The 21,185-nt window shown below is 33.2% G+C and overlaps 1 non-coding gene across 1 annotated transcript; it reads left to right on the forward strand.

Annotated features, from left to right (window-relative positions):
* The first annotated feature begins 383 nt into the window (after positions 1–383).
* On the forward strand, positions 384–545 carry LOC145271734 (U1 spliceosomal RNA). The gene has a single exon (XR_013866114.1). It is a non-coding gene; the product is annotated as a U1 spliceosomal RNA (small nuclear RNA).
* Positions 546–21,185: the final 20,640 nt, after the last annotated feature.

A 21,185-nucleotide genomic window follows, 5' to 3' on the forward strand; every position in this document is an offset into this window, starting at 1 on the left:
TTTGATCTACTGATATTGGTGAGACTTATATGGAGGTATTTTAGCTTTTTATTGGTGTTTGTCGGTGGCAAGTATAGAAGTGTGATATAAAAACCGTGGTTGGCACCACATAAAATTATACTTACCTTACGTAAATAAGTTAGATACCCCACCAGACAAGATGAATTCTTGTCCTGGAATCCAATAAGACCAAGAGACCAAAACGAAATTTATACTATAAATTCAAAATGGCTTACACTTCTAGACTTACTTATACTGTTGTTACTTATACTTACTGTTGCAATATTTTGGGCTTCTAATGGAGTATGATCCCACACAGTCGGACGATTCTATTTATAAACGATGCTGCTAAGAACTGACGAATCAAATTAATTCACGTTCTGCTACCAACCAAAAAAAAAATAACGGTGATCATGAAGGTCGTTCCCTCAGAGCGAGGCCAATCCATTGCACTGCAGTTGAATTGACCTTTGCGATCGTCCCAAATGTGGACGACTCGGACGTGCTATTTCTAAGTGTGGGGCCTGCGTATGCGCTTACCCTGATAATACAATAAAAATCAGAAATCCTTTCCTATTTCTTCCAAGTACATCTCACTCATATGTCTGTACTCCCTCCGCTTAATCACCCTTAATCTCTGTAATACCAAGAAATACGCCATTTCTCTCGACCAGTTTATTATCCACTTCAATTCCAACTTTCTGATTGTATCTAATTTGCATGTAAATTGTAATGATAGCGCTGCTCTTTCGTTTCAGTAACTTTTATATAGACTCTTTCATACAACACACAATCTTATGACGTCACAGACAATAAAAAAAACGATAAAACAGCAAGTAAAAGAATGCAAGAAAAAAACGATTTTTTTAATCTCTCGCTGAATGAACTTTTTTTCTAACCGCCCACGCCACACAAATTAGCTGTTCCTTTTTTCTTTACACTTTCTTATCGCAATGGCCACAAGTTTTATTACAAGTCCCTAGTTTTGATTGGTGCACGACATGTATTGCCGAATCATTCAAACTATTTCGACAACGAATGGAACTTTACTTCACAGTCAAAGCGACGAAACACGAGGATAAAGCCCCTCTAATACTTCTCGCGACCGGCAAAGACGGTTTACGCCGGTATAATAGTTGGTCGATGTCGGATGATGATCGCAAGGATCCACAAATAATATTTGCTGCATTTTTAGAGCAGCTAGAACCGGCAACAAATCACCGCGTTTGTAGACTGGAACTCGGAAAATACCAGCAGAGATCAAATGAAACAACCGACATCAACAGATGTCGACTATTGACAAAAAAAAAATGTGATTTCAGTACCGACAAATTAAACGAACGTCTCGTCGAGTTACTAATTGCCAGCACACCAATACTTGAACTGCAAAAAGAACTGTTAAACAAACCTAAGGGTTACAGAATCAAGGAAGCTGTTAGATTAGCCCGTTCACACGAGGCTTCAGGAGTGTATGTCAACCAGCTCCACCAGTTACAGGAATCACCACAGATAGCCGCAATAAGCCGTGGTACAAACCAGTGGCAAGGGATTGACGAAAAACGCGGACAAACCTGCAAAAATTGTGGACGCAGTTACCGTTTTGGCTAAGAACACTACCCTGCCAAAAATGATATATGCCACACATATGGAAAAACAGGTCACTGGGCTACAGTTTGCATCTCAGGGAAGCACAACACCGAGAGACAACAAGGAAGGCCCTGACATAACAGTCATAACAAACAATGGGAGTTTGGCAGGAAAATAAACAGCGTCGCGTAACACGATGACCAAGCCATGACTGACATAGGCACGGCAATGGAGAACCTCACCTTTAGCTCCATCACAACTAACAGCGGAAAAGTCAGCAAACATGAAAGGTCCTCGAAATGAGGCATTTGTCGATCTAAGCATTAAGCTAAGGTACCACCCAGGCACTCGTACCTTTAACCTGAAAGTAGATTCAGGGGCACAAGAAAATACATTGCCTATCCGCATATTCCGCAACATGTACCCTAGCAGTATAGATGAAGCTTGAAACCCAATGTCCGGATCACACACATCAACACAATGTCTGTTAACAACCTACAACAATACCAGGATAAACTGTTATGGCACCACAACTTTTAGGTGCAAGTATAAAACCGCCCATGGCTGGATACCCAATTCTATGTGGTTGATGTACCAGGGACAGTCATATTGGGCATACCAACATCAGTGGCTCCTAGGGTAGTGACAACGAACTGTGCCATCTCAGCCTAGCACCAACCCATCAATAATGTAGCTGACCTAATACATCTATACCCTAAGAGATTTGACTGTATTGGTGAATTTCGGAACACTCACTTGTTGTCAACCCCAATGTACCATGCCACATAGACCCACAGAGAAGGACACCTATAGCCAAGCGCGGACAAATCAAATCGGAACTCGAAAAGATGGAATCGCAAGAACTCATTCGCCGCATCAACGAACCCACAAACTGGGTAAGTTCTCTCACTTATGTCATCAAACGTGACAACACAACTAGGGTTTGCTTAAACCCACGAGCGCTAATCAAAGCTCTCATACAGCCATACCACCAAATTTAAACTGTCGAGGAGCTCAACCACCGATTTGCAGAAGCAAAATTATTCTCAAAGTTCGACGCTAAGTCTGGGTGCTGGTCTATAAAGCTCGACCCTGAAAGACAGTCGCTAACAACTTTCCAAACACAATTTGGAAGGTATTGTTTTGAACGACTGCCATTCGGTTTGTGTGTCAGTCAGGACATCTACCAACTCGATATGGACAGACTACTCGAGAAATGCACTGCTGCTTGTGGTATAGTTGACGATATCACCATATATGGGTCGACAGAGCAGGAACATGACGAAAATCTAAGACATTTCATGAAGGTCGCTACTGAAGAAGGCCTTACCTTGAACTCGGAGAAGTGCAATATCAAATGCCGTGAAATATCCTTTTTTGGAAACCTGTACACACATACCGGATTAAAACCAGATCCGGCGAACGTACCTGTTCCTAGAGAAAATGCATGAACCACATAACAAGACGGAACTACAACAATTCTTGGGTATGATGACATACCTGTCTCGTTTTGTCAATGACTTCAGTTCCAAGACAGCAGTGTTGCGTGACGTATTACGAAAGGACTCTGATTTCCAGTGGGAACCACACCATGAAGAAGCTTTCAAAAAGATAAAAGGTGAAGTATCCGAAACGTCCCTGCTCGACTATTTTGACCCTAAAAACCGATATACATGCACTGTGATTCGAGTTTACATGGAATCGGTGCAGCTCTGCTACAACAAGATGAGGATGGCAATCTATCGCCTGTCACATATGATAGGAAGAACCTCACACAGACAGAACAGAGATACGCATGTATCGAACTGGAGCTACTGGCCATCGTATTTGGCACACAGAGGTTCCACACATACCTTTATAGCCAGAATTTCCAAACCACAAACCCCTCACTGTGATCATCGACAAACCGCTCACCTCAGCCCCGGCACGTCTACAAAGAATGCTAATAAAACTCCAAGGATACAACTTCAGGCTCGCATATAACGAGGGATCTGACTACATCTTGGCTGATGGATTATCGCGCCTACCACCATCTTGTAATGCGGCCCTTATGGAACTTGATGTCCGGGTTGATACAGTTCGTTTTTCCACTAATTACATCGAACAGCTAAGACAGTGTACGGCAGCTGATCATCTGCTTAACCAACTGAGAGAGACCATCATCACGGGATGGCCAGAGACAATCTAGCAGCAGCCCACTGACACTAGAGTGTTCTGGGGCCTAAGAAATCAGCTCTCAATTGCCCTCAAAGGACAACAAATAGTCATCCCCCAGACACTTCAAAAAGACGTATTAGAACAACTACATGCTGCTCATTTAGGACAAGAGAACACAAAACTCCTTGCCAAGGACACTGTTCACTGGGTAAACATAAACAAAGACATTGAACAGTTCACAAAGTCATGCAGTATCTGTCAAACGCATCAGCCCTCCCAAATGCAAGAGCCGCTAATGCAACATGACATCCTAACAAAGCCATGGGACGTAGTTGGCACAGACCTGTTTGATCTCCACAGAAGTCAATGGTTGATCATAGCTAACTATTACTCAAAGTATCCTATAGTCAAACGCCTACCTGATCATTCACCAAGCAGTGTCATAGTGAACATCACACGCCAAATCTTCTCAGAGTTTGGCATACCATCAATGATAGTCAGCGATAACGGACCACACTGTTCAAGTCATCTCTATCACGAATTCGACAAAGAATGGGGCTTCTATCATGAGACCACTTCACCTCGGAGACACCAGCAGAATGGCTTCAAAGAACGTCAAATAAGGACTATCAAGAATATTTTCAAGAAAGCCTAACAGTCGGGACCAACTCCTGAGATCGCACTGCTGCACTGGCGCTGCAGCCCAATTTCAAGTGTCATATCAAGCCCTGCACAACTACTCATGGGTAGACGAATCCAATCTCCACTGATCACCAAAATCAGAAACGACAACCATGATTAGTATCAGATATACAGCGCACTCCAACAACGCCAGCAGAACCAAAAGAGGTATTTTGACCGACATGCACTTAAGGAAGGTCTATCAACCCTATACCATGGTCAACGGGTAAGGGTACAGAATCATTTGTCTGGAAGCTGGGACCCAGCGACTGTAGTATCCCAGGTAGATGGTCACCGCTCCTATCTCCTGGAGAATGTCAATGGGCATGTGCTGCGAAGAAACCGACAACACATAAGAAGTATTCCAGTGACGCCTACCCCACAAATGTCGCAAGACCTCCTCAACACAGCTCCACAAAAATGTGCGACGTCTGTGGATCCACTTGTGTGTGCATCCCCAAACATACCAAATGACACTCAAAAACGTACTCGTAGTGGTAGGGTGGTACGACCACCATCAAAAATGAACTTATGATGAGCAAACACTCATAACCTCCCAGCATGCATCTCATGGGGCAGAATAATCCCCTGCTTCGCTGTAGCTATTCAGGCAGTCTATCCTGAACAAGCTTTTCCATTTTCTTTGTTTTGTTTTACATACCTAAGTCATCTTTGTTTTCAGAGAAAGGGAGATGTAATGATAGCGCTGCTCTTTCGCTTCAGTAACTTTTATATAGACTATTTCGTTCCGGTTTCGTGATCTAACATTTGTATGCACTCACGCATGCACATAGCAATTAATCAATAAAGCGGGGCGCCATTATTCAGTTCTCTTCTTATCAACCAAACACACGTGTTCCAATCTTATTCTTACACATCCATGCACAACACAGCATGACACGGGTCAAGATGTTTATACATTTTGAGCAACGGCATTGATTTTGCCCGTACCTATAATTACATTATGAAACTTGCAACTTATTGTAATCAAAACTTATTGTTATCAAAACCGATTCAGTTAAACTTATGCTCGTGCAATGCATCTCTATTCCTTCGCCGACCGATATCTCATCCCGAACTGGCATATACGGCGCTATTTTGAGTGGTACCTCGTTATTTTCCAGCCAACTTGACGTTGCATATTTTATACGCATCTCGATGGACGTCAAGTTTTTGGTCGTATTCTTTTAGAATCGTGTGGATATATTTGTCCATCACCATATCAGGTATCTCTTGTGTGCTGTCCGATATATATGCACGCGATAATGCATCAGCAATTACGGATTCTCGACCTGGGATATATAACACTTTAAATCCATATTTTTGGAGTGCAATGAGAAATCTTTGTATTCTCGGAGAGTTTTTCGTGATTGATTTTTTTTAATCTGCCTTAATGGTTTATGATCGTTTTCAATATACAATTTTCTTCCATAGATGAATTGGTGAAATTTGTTACAGGCAAACACTATGCTAAGTGTTTCCAATTCAATAGGACAATAGTTTTGTTCAGCAGAAGTTGTCGATCGTGATGCGTATGAAACAGGTAGCCATGTTTCATTATGTTTTTTGTAGAACTGCGTGCACGTCATTGCCAGCATCAATGGTAACTTTTATTTCTTTAGAAGGATCATAGAATTTAAAAAATTGTTATTATATATTTTAACTTCTCTACAGCCTCGATTTGAGATTTTTCAAATGACCAGAATGCATCGTTGTGTAGGAGTTTTCTTAGCGGTGTAGTTACCTCCGAATATTCCGCTATGAATTTATATAGGTAATTTGTTTGTCCCAAAAATCATTATGTCTTTTTTTTATTTTCGGGAAGAGGCATGTCTATGATAGCCTGTATTTTGCAGGAGGGTATTCCTCATGAGTGATAAGATGGCCTAAGTACATATAGATCAACTGCTTTCAGAAGCCCACAGTATTAATGCTGAAGTCCTTCTGGGGTCCATCCTAGGCCCAACTCTCTTCCTGGTCTACATTAATGATCTCCCAAAACACATACTTAAATCATTCGTTGACATCTATGCTGACGACACGACCATCTATGGCAACACATCAAAGGCCGTAAATGACAAAGTTCTCTCTGATTCTCTCTACTCTGATCTTGAGCGCGTGGTACAATGGGGGAATAGAAGTGGCTGGTTACTTTTAATGCATCACAAACCAAGATCCTATCTTTACATCATCAACGCCCTGCCCCATCTGACATCAATTGAAATGGATGGCTCTCGTCTTGGGAAGGCTTTATGTTATGACAAGCTTCTGGGATTGACCTTTACTCCTGATCTGAAATGGAACACGTACATCGTCTGTTGTCAAGTTCGCTGGGAAAATGGTGGGATCCTTTTACCGCTCCAGTAGATATCTCACTGCTGATACAATTCTCTATCTATATAAAAGCCAAATACGTCCAAGGATGGAGATCTGCTGCCACATCTGGGTAGGAGCTGCTAAAAAATTATGCTGCCTTGATAGAGTACAAAATATACTTCGTAGCCTAGTGGGGGTGCCCCTTTCTGTTCCCTGCAACCTCTCTCGCATAGAAGAGACGTTGCGAGCCTGTCTTTATCGTTACTTCCGTGGCAGGTGCTAGTCTGAGCTCCAATCTCTGGTCCTCCCTCGCCAATCTTTCACGAAAAACACCCGTCCACCTGAAACCACTGTAAAAATTTTCCCCACTCTTTATCTCTGCCTAAATCAAAGCGCAGATTCCATGAACAAAGTTTCTTTCTTAGAAGTCCACGCCTGTGGAACTCTCTTCGTTTCCCTGTTTCCTACCTGACTACCACTTGGATGTCTTCAAGTCCAATATAAATAAATTTCTGATAAACCACCCCTTTAAGTAAGACATTTCATCAAATCTCCATTACTAACGATTAATACGATATTATCCCATTGATTAATGTATGCGCAATAGCCTTTATCCCCAACTGGCTTACGGGTCTTGATAAGTGGTGACTACCATGTAAAAAAGAAGAATTAAATTATAAATTTCAAACAATCGGTTTTTTAATCGAAAATTAGAGACACATTTTCCGATTCCGATACCTCAAAAAGTTCCAATTTTTTTACAACCTTTTCGGTATAAAATTTCAAATTTGTTTGTTAGCTTTTATTTATTTGTATTTTTTAAAATTTTCTATTTTATCCTTACAAACTGCCGCCACCTGGTATGTGCCGTTCGTAAAATAGGAAAACATCTTTTCGGTAGAAAATTTCAGATATTTTGTTGGCTTTTATTTATTTTTTTTTTTCTATTTTCTATTTTTACCCCCTCAAAATGCGGCGCCCCCTGACATTTATTTATTTATTTTTTCTATTGTATATTTCGAATTTTTAACTTCTTTAAATGCCACCCCTGACGGGTGTCGCTTATAAAATAGGGACACATTTTTCTGATGTCGATATATCTACAAGTCCCGATGTTTTCGGCCTAAAATTTAAGATTTTTTGTTAGCTTTCATTTATTTTTATTTTTTCGTTTTTACCCTCTCAAAATGTTGCCTTCTGCAACGTGTCGCCCGGGGCGGACCGAGCCCCGCCCCGCCCTTGATACGCCACTGTGTGAACTACATAATCCTTGACCTGAACAGAGGACTCTAGACTTTACCGTGAAAGTGAAAAACTCTAAGATACAAAGGGTACATCTGCCGTACGGAAATGAAAGCTTCCAATGATTGACTTGCATTGAATTACAACTTTTGATACTGGACATAGAATGGTAAAATCATAATCTGATAAAAATAACGAAATACAGTTTACGGGTTTAGAAAGTTTACATCTGCACATTTTACACGTGTCATAAACTTGTTCATGTTTCACAAAGATACAACTGAGAAATTTTAATAATCATTTCTATACTGAATTTTCAAATGTAATGTTTATTTATCTGTGACTTTCAATCTTGAATGAATAAAAGAACACAAATATATTTAAAGAAATAATTTTATTTCCAATCTTTTAATTAAAGAAAAGAAACAGTTGAAAATCTAATTAAAAACCGTGAAAGTGAAAACACTCTAAGATACAAAGACCTTTGTCGTACGGAAATGAAATATATATTTAAAGAAATAATTTTATTTCCAATCTTTTAATTAAAGAAAAGAAACAGTGGAAAATCTAATTAAAAATTGGGAATGAAAAATATATAAAATGTTTGAAGCATTTAATGAGTCAGACGTTGGTAAAAATGTATAATTTTATTTCCAATCTGTTAATTAATTAAAGAAAAGAAACTGTTAAAATTATAATTAAAAATTGGGAATGAAAAATATATAAAACAAAAGAAATTGATTTTTTGCATCTTGAAATTATTTGTGTTGGTTGTCATATGCGTTCAGTTTTTTGCATCTTGAAATTATTGGTGTTGCTTGTCATATGCGTCCTGTTTTTTGCATCGTGAAATTATTGGTATTGGTTGTCATGAGTCCAGTTTTTTGCAATAGAAATTATTGGTGTTGGTTGTCAGATACGTCGAGTGTTTTTGCAATAGAAATTATTGGTGTTGCTTGTAATATGCGTCCAGTTTTTTGCATCTTGAAATTATTGGTGTTGCTTATCATATGCGTCCAGTTTTCTTGCGTCCTGAAATTATTGGTGTTGCTTGTCATATATGTCCAGTTTTTTGCATCTTGAAATTATTGGTGTTGGTTGTCATATACGTCGCGTGTTAATAGAAATTATTGGTTTTGCTTGTCATATGCGTCCAGATTTTTCGATTTTGAAATTATTGGTTTTGCTTGTCATATGCGTCCAGTTTTTTGCATCTTGAAATTATTGATGTTGCTTGTCATATGCGTCCAGTTTTTTCCATCTCGAAATTATTGGTGTTGGTTGTCATATACGTCTAGTTTTTTGCATCTTGAAATTTGTGGTGTTACTTATCATATGCGTCCATTTTTTTGCATCTTGAAATTAGTGGTGTTGGTTGTCATATGCGTCCAGTAATTTTCCTCTTGAAATTATTGGTGTTGGCTGTCATATACGTTCAGTTTTTTTTTGCAGTAGCAATTATTGGTGTTGGTTGTCATATACGTTCAGTTTTTTTTGCAATAGCAATGATTGGTGTTGGTTGTCATATACGTTCAGTTTTTTTGCCATATAAATTATTGGTGTTGCTTGTCATATACGTCGAGTATTTTGCATCTCGAAATTATTGGTGTTGGTTTTCACATGCGTCCAGTTTTTTGCATCTTGAAATTATTGGTGTTGCATGTCATATACGTTCAGTTTTTTTTTTTGCAATAGCAATTATTGGTGTTAGTTGTGATATACCATCAGTTTTCTGATTAGAACTTACTACTGTTGCTTGTCATATACGTCCAGTTTTTTTGCATCTTGAAATTATTGGTGTTGATTTTCATATGCGTCCAGTATTTTGCATCTTGAAATTATTGGTGTTGGCTGTCATATACGTTCAGTTTTTTTGCAATAGCAATTATTGGTGTTGATTGTCATATACGTCCATTTTTTTGCATCTTGAAATTATTGGTGTTGCTTGTCATATGCGTCCAGTTTTTTTGCATCTTGAAATTATTGGTGTTGCTTGTCATATGCGTCCAGTTTTTTGCAATATAAATTATTGGTGTTGCATGTCATATGCGTCCAGTTTTTTGCATTTTGAAATTTTGGATGTTGGTTGTCATATATGTCCAGGTTTTTTCAACAGTGTTGGTTTTTATATACTCCAATTTTTGCACCTTGACATTATTTGTGTTAGTTGTCATATACATCGAGTTTTTTTGCAATAGAAATTATTGGTGTTGGTGTTCATATATGTTCAGTTTTATTGGATAGAATTATTGGTGTTGGTATTGATAAAGGTCCCGTTTTTATAATAGAAATTATTGTTGTAGGTTTGCATAAATGGCCAGTTTTCTGCAATATATATTATTGGTGGTTTACGCCGACTGTTTTGTTTTGGTTTGCAGCAGACATTTGTATAACATTATTTGTTTGTCTGTCTTATTGCATAATCCTATTGATGGTGTGTATATACGGATGAAGTGTATTCTTGTATGGAAGTATTTTAAGATTATCCTTTATTAAGAAAGTTGATTTTACTAAAAATATCTTTAACTTAAAAAGAATATCGATTTTATATATTTTAACAAATTTCGGAAATGAAGGTTTTATGTATTCTTCGGACATCATTGCAATGCACTTCTTTGGGATATGTTCAACTAATATTTTTTTTTTAAATATGTTAAACTAATATGTTTTTGTATATTCCAAACATATTACTTTAACCTAATATGATTTTTGAATATGTTATCATATTCCAAAAGCATATTATTTTAACATATTCCAAAAACATATTAGTTTAACATATCCCAAAAACATATTAGTTTAACATATTCCAAAAAACATATTAGTTTAAGATATTCCAAAAACATTAGTTTAACATATTCCAAAAACATTAGTTTAACATATTCCAAAAACATATTAGTTTAAGATATTCCAAAAACATATTAGTTTAAGATATTCCAAAAACATATTAGTTTAAGATATTCCAAAAACAGATTAGCTTAAGATATTCCAAAAACATATTAGTTTAACATATTCCAAAAACATATTAGCTTAACATATTCCAAAAACATAGTTCATTATATTTAAAAACATGTTTTCGAATATGTTAAACCTATATGTTTTTGGATATGCTAAACTAATATGTTTTAGGATATGTAAAACTAATATGTTTTTAGGATATGTTAAACTAATATTTTTAGGATATGTTAAACTAATATTTTTAGGATATGTTAAACTAATATTTTTAGGATATGTTAAACTAATGTGTTTTTTGCATATGTTAAACTAATATCTACTGAATATGTTAAGCTACTATGCTTTAATATATTAAACTAATATTTTTGGATAAGTTAAACTAATATGTTTTGGATATGTTAAACTAATACGTTTTTGGATATGTTAAACTTATATGGTTTTATATATGTAAAATGAATGTTTTTTTCTGAAAACATCTCCTTAGATAATAAAAAGTTAGGTTAAATTGGTTATTTTTATGTAATTATTTCATTAAATTTAATGCTGAATCAATTTGTGGGAAAATCTTTTATGTTTTTTTAATTAATTTATTCAGTTATCCATGGTGTTATTCTTAGTTGTTTTATGGTAGAGTGCATGAACTCTGCTTTGGATCTTATTTCAATTATTTTGGGGAAAGTTTTCCTTATTCTTTATGTCGTAAAATTATTTTTGATTTGATCGACTTGTAGAAGTGCAAGTCCTCATATGTCTCACTAAGGTTGAGTTTGTAGAAATAGAATATTCACGATATACAAGACTATTTCTTTTCCCCACTGTGAGTTCTCATATGTTTCATTAAATTTGATTTATAAGAACACGAATAATCACATATTTTACAAGAATATGGCTTTTCACCACTGTGAGTTCTCATATGTGTCGCTAAATTTGACTTTTGAGTAAAAGAATAATCACATATTTTACAAGAATATGGCTTTTCACCACTGTGAATTCTCATATGTTTCACTAAATCTGATTTTTGAGCACTAGAATAATCACATATTTTACAAGAATATGGCGTTTCACCACTGTGAGTTCTCATATGACTCACTAAATTTGACTTTTGAGCACTAGAATAATCACATATTATACAAGAAAATGGCTTTTCACCACTGTGAGTTCTCATATGTGTCACTAAATTTGATTTTTTAGAACAAGAATATGCACAAATTCTACAAGTATATGGTTTTTCGCCATTGTGAATTTTAGTATGCTCCATTAAATCTGATTTCCTAGAGAAAGAATATCCACACACTTCACAAGAATATGTTTTCTCACCAGTGTAAGATCTCATATGTGACTTTAAATCTGACTTTCCAGAACTAGAATAATCACACACTTCGCATATGTCTTTTTCTCTGTGCGTCTTCATATGTGTTATGAAATCTGATTCATCAGAACAAGAATATTCACATATTTCACAAGAATACATCTTTTCACCAGTAAATGTTTGGAAAAATAATGATCAGTTCAAATATCTCTTCACCAATAAATGTTTATAAAAATAATTATCAGTTCAAATATCTCTTTTCATCAGTAAATGTTTAGAATAATAATGATCAGTTCAAATACATCTTTTCACCAGTTAATGTTTATAAAATAATGATCAGTTCCAATTCAGCAAAATTGTTCAACCATGAATATCTGCAAATAAAAAATGAAATTCAATTTTTTTAGTATTTGCATTCAGTTTGCTTTATCTTAAATGGTAAAATATTTCATTAACATCCAGACTCTGAATTGATTCATTCTTTTACGTTTTAATTATTTGAATAAAAATTGTCTCCGTTTACATGGTATTCGTTATGGCACGTTAATACGTTTTACTTTGAATGAGAATTTCAAACTGAAATTTGATCATTCCTTTGAATGTTGCTATCATTTACATGAAACAAACTTTTGTGAACGTTTTCTACCTAAATAACGAAAGCCTGGTTTAATTCATACTTTGATTCATAGAGCTCCCAGGAGTTATTGACCTTGAAGACTTAACTCTGAAAAGAGATAGGATCAGGAAAATATTCAGTAAAAATGGTTATCCAGAAGATCTTATTTAAAAACTGAAGATTTAAAATTATCAAAATTATTATGCTTTAAAATGTATTCTTTATTTCAAATTACTTTTTGGGAAATGTATATAATTGAAAAACACATTGTTAGTTTGATTATAACTGGTTTCCTTAGGTTTGGTGTATACTATTAGACCTATCTGTCTTTTGCGCAAAGTCATTGTGCTTTATGTCAACTGCGGTAACGTTGTTTATCAGTTTAAATTCAAATGTGATGCTGATTTTGTGGGGCGTGATTTCATGCATTTAGAGATCCGGATAAAGCAGGACAATCCATTTAAAATTAATAAGGGAAGGATAAGATTTGCAGTCTTTCTTCCTCTTCATGTCAAATCACACTTTATTTCTTTTTGACGGATTTATTGTTGCTATTTCTTCTGACGAGGTAGGGGCATAATAGATTCACTGATTGATATAATAATTGAAACAGATACTGTCAAGAATTGTAAGTGTCAACTTGTTGCATAGGAGTTTTATTATGATGATGACGTGTGTATTATTCTTTGCTATTGACTGTTCGTATTAGGAAGAGTCTTAGTGAGAGATTAGTGTCTTAGGAGTGTTCATGCCTTCAGAGTTCATATGTCTTAAGATGTTCATATTTGTAAGAGATAGCATATTGGAGGCATAAACTGGGTATATATAAAGACAGAGACAGTTCTTATATAAAAAGAGTGGAGACATGAATATCTTGATAGACAGACCAAGAGATTGGCATTCATGCTTTTGACAGTTCTGTGAACGGGAGTGTTTTTATAACATTTATACTTTGACAGTTCTGTGAACGGGAGTGTTTTTATAATATTTATACTTTGACACATATACTTTCTAACACATATTTTTTAGATGATGATTTTATCAAGGTCCTTATAACATAAATGGACAATACCTTTTCTATTGAATAACACGGAGACACAGATACAAAAACTCATGTTGACGTTCTTTATTTCATGACCGGTCCTGATTTCGCTCGAGGAATTCAAAGTTTCTTTACATGGCATTTCTTCTCTAACCTTCGCTTCCAAGATTTGGTGTCACCAGCTGTCTCTGACCTCTCTCTCATTCTCTCTCGGCTCTTCTACCCTCTTTTTCCCGACTGCATCTAAAACTATCTATATTGAGAACTCGTCATGTCATCACATGATTAAACACAGGCTCATTGAGCACGTTGCCTGACATTTCATCACGTTGCAAAACATGCCAACATGGCATGACCCAACGAGTTCATTAACCTATATTTCGAGTAACCTCTTTACAAAATATGTTTACAATTTTAATTGACGATTAAAATCCTTATTTTAATTTTCATTTTTATACAGAAACAAACTTCTTTATTACATTCCTTTTCCAATAAACAGATAACTATTTTCTGTTAGCTTAACAATTGCGATTCCACATTCCTTATTTTCAACAACGTTTTGTATTTATTTTAACTTAAGATTGGAGTTCTCAATTCTAAATCTAGCTTCGCAAGTTCGAATCCTTGACTATCCTATTTCATATTTACTCACTTACAGGAACAGGCTTCTGTTATTGTAACAAACTGAATTAAAGGAATACATTATAAGATGGTCAACACCATGAATTTTGGAATATATTTTGTCATTCACTATATTCCTATGTAATTATATTAAGCTTCTTGAATAAGGTTTGTGTATATCATAAGAAATATATTTCTACAGATAATATATATATATTACTTATTCACATATTTCTTTTGTATGCATACAAATCCTTATTTAAGAAACTCAATATAATTACAAACAACATAATGAAGTCTATATAAAAAATTCCATAATTTTTACAATTTTACAATTTATTACTTCAATTCAGTTGACATTTACAATTCTTAAAGCATCTGTTTTGTAGCACAAAATCATTCACTTAATGATTATATCAATCAATGAATCTATTTGCCCTTAACTCATCGGAAGAAATAGCAACTATTAATCTACTAAAATGGAAATAAAATACGTTTGGACATGATTAAAAATCCGAAAATTTAGAAGAGAAGCCGCTAATTACCTAGTACTTTTACTTACATTACGGCATATATATATATATATATATATATATTTCAATAAAACTAGGTTGTTACTTCGTCGTTTGTTTATGAAAATGTTACACAAAAATGTTCCATGCACGTCATGTTAATGTTTTTTTGCAGATTTAATAAAAAAAATTGAATAACAATTTTTTATTAATATATATATAATTTGATAAATTGTATTTTTTCTCAGGTTACAATTTTTATAATTTATTTTTATTAACAACTCAGATTAATGCCGTATAACAAATGTTTTTTCCAGGTACGTGCAAAAATGAATGAGCGATGCCCCAAATATATCAACACATTTACCCCTCCTCCGCTCATTAAAAAGAACAATAAACCAAAATAGTACAGAATACAGACTAGATAAATTATTTAATTAAATTAAGTTATTGCCGTATTTTTGTTTTTTAAAACGTTAGATCAACGTACAGTATATTAAAAATTGCCCCCGTCAAGAAGGATTTTTTGCAGATTTTTTTCATTGCATAATAATAAAAAATAATAAATAAAATTTTGTTTTTATATTAAAATCAATATGTTTAGATTTAGCAGAGAAGAAAACAAATAATTAAGAAAAAAAATCAAATATACAATAAATAAATGTTAGCGTTGCGAATAAAATTTACTTTAGTTTAAAAATTTAATTTACTGGTTCATTTTTCTTGCATTTTTAAGTAGTTTTAAATGCTTTTTTTTGCATTTTTTTATTGCATAACGAAAAATGTTTTTAGTAGGAACATCTATTTATTTATAAACTGTATATTTTATTTTTAATTGCAGAAAATACAAGCTTTTTTTTTTAAATAAAACATCTACATTTTTATAAACGTGATAATTTATTGTTAATTGCAGAACGAACAGGTTTTTATCTAGTGAAACTGTATGTTTCTTTAATTGCAAAAAATACAACCTTTATTCAAAAATACAACCTTTATTTAAAAATAAAAAAATCTACATTTTTATCAACTTGATAATTTATTTTTAATTGCAGAACTATACAAGTTTATTTAAATAGAAAAATCTATATTTTATAAACTTGATAATTTATTTTAATTGCAGCACAATACTAGTTTATCTAAATAGTAAACTCTATATTTTATAAACTTGATAATTAATTTTTAATTGCAGAACAATGCAAGTTTATTTAAATAAAAAAATCTATATTTCATCAACTTGATTATTTATTTTTTTATTTCAGAACTATACAAGTTTATTTAAATTGAAAAGTCTATATTTTATAAACTTGATAATTTATTTTTAATTGCAGAACAATGTAAGTTTATTATAGTAAAATCTATATTTTATAAACTATGTATTTTTTTTAATTGCAGAAAAATTCGATTCCTCTTTTTCCTCAAACGGCCACAATCATATCATTTTAATGGGATATGCTCTGATAAACTCATCGCGCCTGTGGCCTCTTGACGTACATACAGCCGACAGACGTGTTTAGCAATTAAATCCCACCACTTAATTGCAGCGGTCTCTAGATGCTGGAAAGCCTTTATCTCTCCTAGTTTATTCCTTCAAGATGCTAGATTGTGAAAATTCTTCCAGGGTATTTTTGGATATATTCATAATTGCGACATGGCAATTAATTGATTTTATATTTTTATATTTCTATTTCAGGTTTAGTATTGGTTTCTTAATAATAACCGTTATTATTTTAATTTAGAAATTTAACAAATATTTTTTTTTCAATACTAAATTTATTACTAAATAAAACTGTTTTCATAAAAAAATTTTGTTCCGCATTAAAATCTTATAATTGACTATTTTTATACACATTATATTCATGCCGTATACCAGAGTATATCTGAATAAATTGTTTGCAATACGACGGCGCCATTAATTTGTATAAAAAACTAGCAACGTGACCTGGCGTTGCCCTGGATTAAATTATGATCAACAAATGTTTCACACTCCCATATATTTATTGTCATCGAAATCGATGAAATTGACTATTTTTCAATCAAATCGATTGATTGCATGCTCTAATTGGAGAACTATCGCGATGCACCAGGAGGAAGCTTCACATGCCCATCGCAGTGACTTTCACAATAAAGTGTAATCTACATTGCACTGTAGAGAACATACTGTTGATTTTATCAAATAATTTGCATATATAATGGCTTGCATTTAAGTTTAAAATGCGAAAGTCAAGTATCATGGAATTACTGGTTGCGCGGTGATAATGACTTGCATTTTAGGTTAAAATGAAAATGTCAAGTATCACTGCAAAATTGTGCTTGAAACTGAAACATTTATTTCAAACGCGCCTCTGATATATCCAAAACGTTTCTGTTGAGCCATTCGGCTTTTATGCTAATAAAGCTTGTCAAATGTGCATGTGATGTTTAGTTGTGAAAGATGCTAACTTTGGACAAAATCGTCTGTTCCTTCTTTCATTATTTTGATTTTCGGTACTTATCAAAGGCATTCCGACAAAAAGACCTATTTTAAAACACTGTCAAACATATAACGTGCGTTCGTATGAAACTTTAAAAAAATCGATCCAGCTGTTTTATAATCCAAACAGAACGAACTCACAGAAGAGATAAAGACAGAAATACTACGTTTTTATTATTCGGTATTTATTCAGAATACGGACCATGCTAGTTTTAGGATTTTCAAGTGAAATTCAGTCGTTATCTTTTGTTTATCAAATTGTTAGGGTAGAATACAAACTAAATAAATAAAACTCTTTAAGGAAGGCGTTTTTGTAAGGTTGTATTTAATGAAATGATAATTTTTTAAATTATAAAATCTTTTTTTAAAAACAGTATTTTTTTTATGTGAAACATAATTTGTTATTTTGCACTTTATATTATTGCATAATCTTAAATTAATTTTTAATGTAAATATAAATAAAATGATTATTTTTAAATGATAATGATGTATCGAATACAGCCCCCCCCCACAAAAAAAGAAAGAAAAAAGCAGATTAAAAAGAAAGAAAAAAAAAACAGATTTAAAAAAAAAGATAGTTTCTTTTTAAAACAATGGCGTCATGGGAATTCTGACAAAAAAATATTGGATATCTTCCTGTCCTCGACTAATAATTATTTTTACAGGGGGGGGGGAATAATAAAATAAAATAATAATAATAATAATAATAATAATAATAATAATAATACACGCATCCCTTAAGGTATTTCCTTTTCATTGCACGATTGCTTAAACAAACTCCATTTTCTAATGCGTGTAATGTCATGATCAACAGAATTGTATTTGTCTATCACAACTTGTTGTTATGATTGAAAGCATTAGACGAATGAAAGACATCGTGCAATATTCGACTTGATGCCAACTCGTTGTCACAAAAAACTAATGGTGAAAAGAAAACACTTAATGCTTTTTCTTTTTAGATAGTACAGGCTTTATTTAGGTACTTTTACAGTTTGATCGACATAAAAAATGAAAATATCGAAAAAAAAAAAAAAAGAAGCTTATATTGTACGTATCGGTATTAAACTGAAGATCTCCGAAAAAATATTTCACTTAATTTGATCAAGCAGTTTTTTTTTTTTTTTTTTTTTTTTTTTTTTTTTTGCAGCGGAAAAAAACACGTTTTTATGGCAGAACGTTACTGGTGTGCGTCTTTGAATTTTTTTAACACACCACGGTTAGATAACTCAGTTTAAAGCGCCGACCCCCCCCCCACTTTAATACTAGCTTTTCTTCATAAAAGATCGAACCTTTTCATCACAAATTGTTTTTTCCCTGTTAAAGAAGAAAATACTTGCTGAAATTAAGTGAAACTTTTTCGAAGAACTTCATTCCATAACGGATACGTACAATATAAACTTTTCTATATTTTCATTTTTTAATGTCTCCATTATACTGTACAAGTACCTTTATTTAATGTTCACTGCCTCCATTATTTATTAACTTGAAAGCTGAAAGCACAGAATAACTCCACATATTAAGAATGGGTTTCTAAATAATAATGTTATTACTTCAGCACGTTCCGTATTGTGCATGAATACGAAAAACTAAAATTGCACCGGATTTATTTTCACAAAATTTGTTTTTTAATGTTTGTTCTATTTCATATCGATTTATAAAATACCGATTTTATTTTCACAAATGAATTGAAAAAATAATCAGAGAAGCAAACAAATAATTAAGGGAAAAAATCAATGAATAAATGTTACGATAATCAATAAAATATACTTGGCTTTAAAAACTCAAATATTCGGTTTTACGAGCGGTTTTGCGAACAAGATGGTGGCCAATCGTTTTCTTCTCTTAAATCCCAATATTTTCTAAAAGTAAATTTCTTTCTATAAATTCACGTACACAATTTTTTAAAGAACCTTAGAACAGGTTGAAAATAGCAGATGTTTAAATGACATAATAGTCGGCAGAGTAAATGTGTAGTCTTCCATTCCAAATGAGTGGAAAACTACACATTTAATATTTAAATTTCTTTAATAAAAACCGTGATCTGGCTATGGGATATCAATGTTTAATTTTTTTAAATACATAGGAATGCAATAAAAAATAAACTTTTTAAAAATGCATCAATTACGAAAAATTAAGGAATAAAATAAAAATAGCGAGAAATAAACTTACCTGTCAATCAAGGAAATCCAACACGAAACAAATTGCTTTCAATGTTCCAAACTGATAATTTAGTAAATTTGTAAAACATCAATTTTGTGTGTCCAATTCATTAAAAACTAAAATTGAAGATTGAAAAGTAATTAAAAAGATATAAACACACAATTTATACGTGATTTTTTTTAAATATAAAAGTATGAAAAATATTAAAAGATTTTAAAAAATGATAAACGGTTAGAATGAAACGTTAAATGTTCGCTAATTACGTGTTTTCCGATGATGTGTGCGACTTGGGACGTATTAACAATTCATAAGACGAAAATAATTCAACATTAAAAGACGAATGAAACAAACATATCTTTGTGAAACGTAACTTTTATGTTTTCGGCCAATAAAGACTCCGTCGCATTGTCGCCGGAAAACAACCGAAATAACTAGAAAAAAAATCAATATTTCTATTTCAGGTTTTGAATTGGTTTCTTAATAATAACCGTTATTTTAATTTACAAATTTAACAAATATTTTTTTTCTATTTATATAATAGTAAAATTATTACTAAATAAAAATGTTTTTATAAAAAAATATTGTTCCGCATTAAAAACTTATAATTCACTATTTTTATACACATTATATTTATGCCACATAACAGAGTATATCCGTGAATAAATTAATTTGTATAAAGAACTTGCAGCGTGACCCGACCTTGCCCTGGATTAAATTATGATCAACAAATGTTTCACACTCCCATATATTTATTGTCATCGAAATCGATGAAATTGACTATTTTTCAATCAAATCGATTGATTGAATGCTCTAATTGGAGAACTATCGCGATGCACCAGGAGGAAGCTTCACATGCGCATCGCAGTGACTTTCACAATAAAGTGTAATCTACATTGCACTGTAGAGAACCTCCTGTTGATTTTATCAAATAATTTGCGTATATAATGGCTTGCATTTAAGTTTAAAATGCGAAAGTCAAGTATCATACTTCAGTTGTGATCCAAACAGAAACATTAATTCCGAACGCGCCTCTGTCATATCAAAGAACGATCCAGTCGTTTTCGAATCCAAATAGAACGAACTCACAGAAGAGAGAGAAATATTTTATTTTTATTCGGTACTTATTTAGAATACGAACCATGCTAGTTTTAGTTAGGATTTTCAAGTGAAATTCAATCGTTATCTTTTGGTTATTAATTTGTTAGAATACAAAATAAATAAAACTCGTTTCACTCAAATTAAGGGAGGCGTTTTGTAAGGTTTTATTTAATGAAACGATAATTTTGTTGTGTTGTTCGTGATCCACTGGAATTGTGTATCACAACTTGGTGTTCCTATTTACAATGCCTTCTCACTAACAGAGAACAAGAAATTGAAGTGTAGCATCTGAAGAACGTGCACTATTCGACTTGTTGGCACAAATACAAATGGTTAATAAAAGAAAACACGTAATGCTAATTTTTTTTTTTAGATAGTGCAGGTTTTATTCAGGTACTTGTACAGTTTATTCAAGACATTAA

This window comes from Euprymna scolopes, chromosome 46 (genome assembly GCF_053919585.1).
Source record: "Euprymna scolopes isolate OS-2025 chromosome 46, ASM5391958v1, whole genome shotgun sequence".
In the NCBI taxonomy this organism is placed as follows: domain Eukaryota; kingdom Metazoa; phylum Mollusca; class Cephalopoda; order Sepiida; family Sepiolidae; genus Euprymna; species Euprymna scolopes.